Below are 8836 nucleotides of genomic sequence, written 5' to 3'. Positions count from 1 at the left end.
TCATTGGTCAAGGAGGACAAATATAAATAGAAAGTGCAAAGATCAGATTCTAATGAAAACATTTCATATCAAATTATTGGGAATGCAGGTAAAGTAATGCCAGGAGGGTCATTTTTAGCACTAAATGTGCACATTAGAAGCGAAATAGCAATCAAATCAACAATCTAATTTTCATCCCTTACAAAACTACAAAAAGAGTCCATAGACTGGTAGAAGTAAGTGGATGAAAGCACAAAAATTAAAACTCACAAAAAGGGATGTCAATAAAGCACTATGAATGCTCTTTAATAAGAGAGAAAAATGAAAAAAAGAAAAGACACAAATCTTCCAAATCAGGAATAAAACAGGAGACCCTGTACACATTTACAAAATAAACAAAAGGGAAGTCTGAGAGCAACTGTTTATTAGAACTCAGTGCTAATAATAATATTAACTAATACTAATAAATTAAGATTATTATTTTTCTGATTAATAAAGAAATCTGACATGATATTATGTATATATTTTCTGTCATTTAAGAAAACAAATGTACATTATTTTAGAGATAATTTCTTGAAGTTATAATGTCATTCTGCCCTGATGTCTTCATATGGCAATTGTAAGTAGAGATCATATTTGTCTTTCTTAAGTGAGTGACATTTAAATCAAAGTACAAAACACTGAAGAAGTGAAAGCAGTAGCTCATAATAACATCCTTTACCAAGTGATGCTTTTGCCAACCATTTTGTATATTTTGGCACGCTTATTGTATTTTTATTTCTATATTAGCAGACAGCATTTGCTATTTTATTATTTGTTTCTATAAATTTCCTACAAGATAATAAACTGATAAAGTTTTAGAAATTCTATGTACTTAAATTCTATAACTTTTCTGGAATACACCATGAAACAGAAGCTTATGAATAAAAGTATTTTAGTCATAGTCTAATGCACACATCGAGAAACAAGTTACATACATAATATTGACCCTCTGCTTTCTGTCCCTGAGGTTTGTCTTATCTACGTATTTCATTTTATATGGCATCAGGTCACAGGTGATCTTTTGGAGCTGACTTCTTTCACTTAAAACCATGATGGTAAGTTTGTCTACTTTGACATTTACCTGAAATTTCTTCTATTTTATTTTCAAGTATTAATCTCTTGTATTGGTAGATTCCATGATTTTCTTTCAAATTTTGGGCTCTTACAAATAACACAGCTATAGATGTTCACATTTCAATCTTTGTGGTACATGCACTGTTGTTATTTTTTTCCTGCTTTTCTTTTCTTTCTTTCTTTTTTTTTTTTGTATTTGATGGGCAAAAGGAGGAAACTTTTAGTAAACTACCTAGGAATAAACTTCTAATGCCTTATTTAGCACATTAAAAAGAAAAGAAAATGCTCCAAATATTTACAAAGTGGCTGCACTAATTCAGGCTCTGTCAATCAATATGTTAGGTTTCCAGTTTCTTCTCCTTCTCAACAACACCCATTATTGCCTGTCTTGTTTATTATACCTATTCTAGTGGGTAAGAAATGATTCTAAAAGTGTAATCAGTGTACATAGAATCAAACTGCATTGTCATTGATCTCTATTTCTTTTATTTTATTTTATTTTTTTTTATTTTTACAGACTGCATTTTGATTCATTGTACACATATGGGATACAAATTTTCATTTCTATGGTTGTGCATGATGTAGATTCATACCATTCATGTAAGCATACGTGTACATAGGGTAATGATGTCTGTCTCATTCCACCATTTTTCATACCCCCACCCCCTCTCATTTCCCTCTACTAAAGTTACTCCATTCTTCTCTTATCCACCACCCTCTCCACCCCCATTATATATCATCATCCGCTTAACAGGGAAAACATTCAGTCTTTGTTTTTTTTGGCGATTGGTTTATTTCACTTAGCATGATATTATCCAATTCCATCCATTTATCTGCAAGTACCATAATATTATTCTTCTTTATGGCTGAATAATATTCCATTGTGTATATATACCATAGTTTCTTTATCCATTCATCTGTTGAAGAGTGCTTTTTCTTAGCAAAGGATACAATGTGAAAAGAGAGCATACAGAGTGAGAGAAAATTTTTTCCACACACACTTCAGGTACAGCACTAATCTCCAAAATTTATAAGGAACTTACAAAACTTTACACCAAAAATACAAAGAACCCAATCAATAAATGGGCCAAGGAACTGGACAGACACTTTACAGAAGAAGATATACAGGTGATTAATAAACATATGAAAAAGTGTTCAACACCTCTAGTAATTAGAGAAATGCAAATTAAAATAGTTCTAAGATATCATCTTACTCCAATTAGAATGGTAGTATCAAGAACACAAACAATAATAGATGTTGGCGTGGATGTGGGAAAAAAGGCACACTTGTACATTGCTGGTGGAGTTGCAAATTGGTGCAGTCATTCTGGAAAGTAGTATGGAGATTCCTCAGAAAACTTGAAATGAACCCACATTTTGACCTAGTTATTCCACTCCTTGATTTATACTCAAAGGACTTAAAATCAGCATATGACATTAATGCAGCCACATCAATGTTTATAGCAGCTCAATAATCTAGCTCAATAGCTAGATTGTGGAACCAACCTAGATGCCCTTAAACAGATGGGTCTCTATTGCATTTACTTTATAATAGGAAAAGAAAGGGAAAATGTTTTCCATATTAATGCTTTTCACCCTTATCTTCTCTATCTATACAAGAAGATATTCAGAGAACAACATCAAAAATATGCTTTGCTCAAAACACTTTGACTATTTGATAACTACACATCAGGCCACTATCTCTCTCTTTTGCTACTGTAAAACACATAGGCTGTATTCTGATCACTTTGCAGGTATGACAGTACACTAGGGTCAGATGGACAGCAATGCAGGGGACAAATGCTCTTCATAAGAAGATACAGGTAATTGTGATGTTAGTGAAGTATTTTACACAACTGGAGTTAAGTCTTTGCTGTATTCATCCAGACTTGGAGCCTCAAATTTCATATATCAAAGCCTTAACCTTTAAAAAGTTTTCCAGTAACTCTATAAAAATTTGTTTTCCTACAGGAATTGAGCAATGTCTATATTCATGAGCTGCTGGCAATAGGCATGTTTTCACAGTTTGTGTATGTACTCTTTATATACAGTTGCTTATTAGGATGACCTGGCCTCTTTAGGGATACTTGATGAATAAATCTATATCATTTACCTTTTATTTGTTTAAGACTATTGTTTGTATAAAACGAGAGATGGAAGCTAATTTGTTAACATAGACAACTCTAACATCATCCATGCTTCTTAGTATTTTCTTCAAAGAGTCAAAAGGAATTTCAAATATCTTTCAATTTTATTTGATATTTGAGTGCTCTAAATTGGTGTTACATAGGTAGTATTGCAGAGTAATGTTTTATTATAATTTTGCTCTCTCAACTAGTTGAATATCTTCTATGTGCTAGATACTATTGTAGGTAATTGGGCAAAAGTACTGTACTCACATTTCTCACATAGCAACATTTTTGTAAAGTTATTATGGTATTTCAGGTATAAGATATTTTGACTGATATGAGGATAGTAAAAATGGAAAAGTTAACAACATCCAGATTAGAGTTATATTCATAGTGATAAAATATCCTGTAATTACTGAATTTTAAACTTGGGGAAAGGAAAGCCTAATGTGTAGAAAGATAATACTTATGAACTGTGTAGTAGAGGTATAAAGGTAGTTATCTACTTGGAGAGACTATGGAACAGTACGTAGTCATATAAAGGGAGACAAGATTAAAAAAGGATGTGAAAGAAACAATTTAGTAATAAATGTAGGACTTCCTACAAATGAGTGTTTTTCTTAGAAAATTCAAAAATTCTGGAAAATTTTTAAGGATCAATACATAAGTATGTTTGACTTTGTAAATCATGGGCCACACTTGTAAAGTAAAAACCATCATAATGAAAGTCTGATCATTTGCTTATCTTAGCAATCAGTTTATGAAGCAGATATGTCAGAAGGTGAGCACTGTGTTTCTTTATGAAAGCTAGCAATGGTCTGTTTTTGTATAATACATGCCAAATGTTAAAATGTTACCAGAAAGAAAAAAAGATCCTCTTCCACTACTAAGTCGTAAGCTCTTGTAAGGTAGATAGTACAAAATGTCTTTTTCACATTTTTCACATTTAATCTAAAATTTGTTGTGATATTTTTAAAATTCAGTGAGAATTTATTAGTTAAGTGAAATATTAAGCATCTGTTTCTTTTTAATTCTTAAAGATTTTTTTGCTGTCCACCACCTTTCATACTACCATTATAATGTCAAGGGGAAACTGAAATGATCCAACATATGAAGATCATTTATGAATACCTTTTCAGTGTGTTCCCATGAGTTATCTCTTTATATACACTTTAAGTTTATATTACCACTTTAAGCTACATCATTTCACGTTGAAAGAAAGCACAATAGTTTATTGTTCTGCAGCCTAACTCTTCATGATTTTCAGTAAACTAAATAGTTAACAAAGAAAATACACTCTTATTAAATAGATACCTTATTTCAAAGAAAATTGATGAAGATCATACTGTAAGGCACTTTATTTCTGACAAGAAAAACAACATACACATCTCAAAGAAGAGGCAGATGTCAGACATTAATGATAACCAGTGTGCATTTCCATGGTCCAGTAGTTGTTGGTACTTAATTTCAACAAAACCACGTTCTTTCCACAACCTTTTCAGTGTGTCTGTGTAAACTTGACAGTAACTTTAAATCTTGTTGACAACTACTTCCCTTATCTTTCAGCAGCCAGTCAGTTGCAGTTCAAATAGTATCACACAGAGAAGTAATTCCCAATTTTTCTCCCATTCTCTAAACTCAAATATAGTCATTTGAGACAAAGCCAAATGTTTGGTCAGAAATGCTAAAGCATCCCAGAGGATATTAAATCAGCTGAACAATTAGAAATTCAATCAAAAACACTGAGTCAGTTTCATTTTTAACACAAGGATCACCTTGACTTCTGAACTGTTCCAGCATTGTTGTTTTATAGTAGAGAAGAAGGAATTGCTTTTCTAATAGGAGTGTAAGATGAGATTATACAATCAGAGGCCAAATGAAGACAAATGGAGCAAGTTAAGTAAAGCTTTATTCTAAGAATGGGTGTGACATGTGATTATTAATATTCAGGGAATTGCTTTTTGCTACTGTTTTGCAAAGAACTCCAAAGGCCAAAAATGCCAATGTGCATGTACATAACTGCTTAGTGAAGTAAATGAGTACTGTGTGTGTGATTTCAGCAAAATAAATAAAATTTCAGTATATTACTATGACCTTGATAAATGTACATACTAATTTTTTAATCTGTGCATCTAATTAAGTGTTCAGTTTAGACAGCTACAAAAGTAGGTGTTATAGCTTAAAGTATTTGTTAAAAAAGAGTTTTGAGTCCTCAGTTTTCAATTCATTAGATATACAATCTTGGTTAATTTTCATAAATGTTTTGATTTTGAGATTTAAAACGAGCAAGTACTACCTAGGTTTGATTATGTCAGTTGCACATTAAAAAATGCAGAAGAGTTCAAAGATAGGAACTTGATGATACCATAGTACTAATAGTTTCTCATACTACTAGTATGTATTGTCATTTCAAATATTTCAACATTTTCTCATGCTGTTTTTATGAACTGTATTGTATTTCTTTTCCTCTCATTCTTTAAAAATTCCTCTGGAACTATTTTATTGTGTGGCATTTGGAAATTTTCACCTCCTTTATATTACTATAGCACCCCATGGAAATCTATTATGATTCTACTTACCATTTCATATGAATACCACCCATTAATGTGTCATTCCTCAAATGAAACACACTTATCATATCTCATTCACATTTTTATCCCTAGAATTCAACAGTAAAATGTAGCAGTCTAAAGTACCCTCTTAATGTGATAAATCTAGTGAGAGTCTAGAGTGAAAGGAATTAGCAATTGTTGAATTGCCTATTTTTATGTATTTTCCTCCTTCTTTTCAAAAATTAAATTTTTTAATGATTTCACCTTAATTTTATTGATAATTTAAGAAAGAGAAATTTTCGGATTAACACAGAGATCATGCTGGGCATGGTGACGCACACCTGTAATCTCAGCAGCTCTGGAGGCTGTGGCAGGAGAATCACAAGTTCAAAGGCAGCTACAGCGAAAGTGAGGCTATAAGCAACTCAATGAGACGGTCTCTAAATAAAATACAAAATAGGACTGGGGATGTGGCTCAGTGGTTGAGTGCCCCTGAGTTTAATCCCCAGTATCCAAAACACACGTATGTACACACATCACACACACACATAGATCAGATCTATATTTAGGAATGTAATGAATAATGCTTTAATATTTAATTTTATTTTCTTTGAGATCTCTACAGAACTCAAATCAGCTATTCAATTTATAGAAAAAGAAAACAAATTATTATAAACTGTTGTGACAGAAAGTTTGAAATGTATTGGTTATTTTTAAATTTGATATAACATGACAGACACAATTAACATGAACTCTTATAATTATGAAAGTTAAAGATGAAGTATTTATTTCTTTTAAAGTTTATAACTTATAATGTAAAATAAATTATTTAGTTGAAAAGATATTAATACCTTACTTGATACTGGAATGTTATCTTACATCTTGAAAAATGACATAAAATACATCCTCCAAATATCACAGATACGACCTAGATTGTCTAATTTCTTCTGCTACCTTGTACCAGCTGAATTTTAGTGTTCAGACCCATTGAATCAAGTTTAGGTTATAACAGAGTGAATACCTATATTCTTCTTTAGAGAAGACAGTTTTGTTGAAAAATTGGCACATTCATAATTGTATTGCATGTCCTCGCAAAAGGTTCCACTCTGTGTGAGAAATTTTGGCATTATTCACTGGAATGTCTTAAACTAAATCAAGAAATCAGCATTGGCAATTAGATTACAGGAACAGTTTGGTTTTTCTAAATATGACAGTGTGTAAACCAGAGACCACATAAAACAAATAGATGAAGCAGGTGTGAGACAGACCCAGAATTGGAAGACTGCCAACTGATCAGCTCCACCAAGGTTCTATTATCTAACCAGAAACACATTTTGTTGATATTTAGACTTTTTCCCCCTAGATTAACTTCTGCCAACTGAATACAGATCAGTGAGCATACCACAACCATTCCAGATTCAGGAAACTGACTGGCACTACAATTGTCTGTACCAGCGGTTTGTTCTGCTTGCATACAAAGATATAACAATACAACTTCAACTATTTCTCAGACTCATCATAACAAAACAATCTACAAATGTATTCCTGCACTTCATTCACATCAGAACTTATTTATGCAAACAATTGAGATGATAATCAGATATATAAAATGTAATCATTAAATCGTTTATCCTGAAGTACTGAGTACAAACTGACAAGTTGATAGAGCTATGTCTGTGAAAAAGTCATGGATTATAAGAGGTGATAGATGTGTAAAGGGCAGGAATTATAATCATACAAGAAATCATACAACTATGTTCACTGTGCTCATTTATAACTCTGAATTGGATGTGATAAAAATAGTTTCCATAGCTTTTCATATCATTATACATTCAACAAATGTATTCAAATATTCACAGTCATGCCTATTTTCCAAGTCATAACAAGACTTATGTTACTGTTCATGTATACAGGCTACTTGATTCACTCAATGATTCACTTTAATGCTAAAGTATTTTGCAATTGTTTCTTTTTCCCTTCCTTACAATAGAGAAACCTTTTTGCAGAATTGTTTTTGAACAAAATGAATGGGAAACAGAAAATCATTTTTGATCAAGGAAAAATAATAAATTAGGCAATATTTCCCTTATATATTGGCAAATATTGGGTTGACCTTCCAATAGTCATTTTAAAAAACAAAGAAATTGCATTGAATAGAAATGGCATTAGATATAATGTACCTGCTAAAAGCATATGGTTCATTAATTTTTGACAAATGTACAAAATTCTAAAAATCTCATCCAAGCTATGCATTCTGAAAAGCTCCCTCTTATTACTCTATAGAAATGCCTTCTAACATGCCTAGTTTAGGCAGCCACTGATCTGATGTCTAATAATAAACTTTAGATTTACTATTGTAGTATCTTATATATATATAGAATCATAGAGAATGTTCTGTTTTTAGGTCAATTTTCTTTCACACATCGTAATGCTTTGCAAACTCATTATTTTTGTTTTTATCAGGAAGTTTTTCATTTCTTTTGCTTGGAATCATTCCATTTTCTCAATATTTCAAATTTGTTTAGTCACAAATGTTGATGAATATTTGTTTTTCCTCATATTGTATCATAAATAACATTCATCTGAATATTTGTTTACAAGTATCTATGTGGTTATACATTTGCATGTCTCTTAGATCTTTCTTTGAGAGTTTAATGGCTAAGTCACAATATATATATGTTTTAAGATATTATCAAATGCTTTCAAAGTGTTATAAAATGTCACACTCTCACTAGTAATATCTCATGATTATTTTGTTTTATATCTTCATTAACTGTAGGCGATTTTAGTTTTGACCATTCTATAGTATATAACAAGGTGTCTCACTATAATTTTAGTTTCAAGTTTTCTGATGATATTGAGCATTTATTTGTGTATTTATTGAATGATTACATGTATTTGATTATTTATGTGTTTAATGTTTTCCCTTTCTATTGAGATATATGTATTACTAACTTTTAAGAAGTATGTATATTTTTAATTAACTTTTTTAATTCAACTGATATATAACTAAAAAAGGTACATATGAATGGGATGCTATTTACTATTTCAATATATTTA

This window comes from Sciurus carolinensis, chromosome 1, assembly GCF_902686445.1.
Source record: "Sciurus carolinensis chromosome 1, mSciCar1.2, whole genome shotgun sequence".
Classification (NCBI taxonomy): Eukaryota; Metazoa; Chordata; class Mammalia; order Rodentia; family Sciuridae; genus Sciurus; species Sciurus carolinensis.
This window is presented reverse-complemented; position numbering follows the sequence as displayed.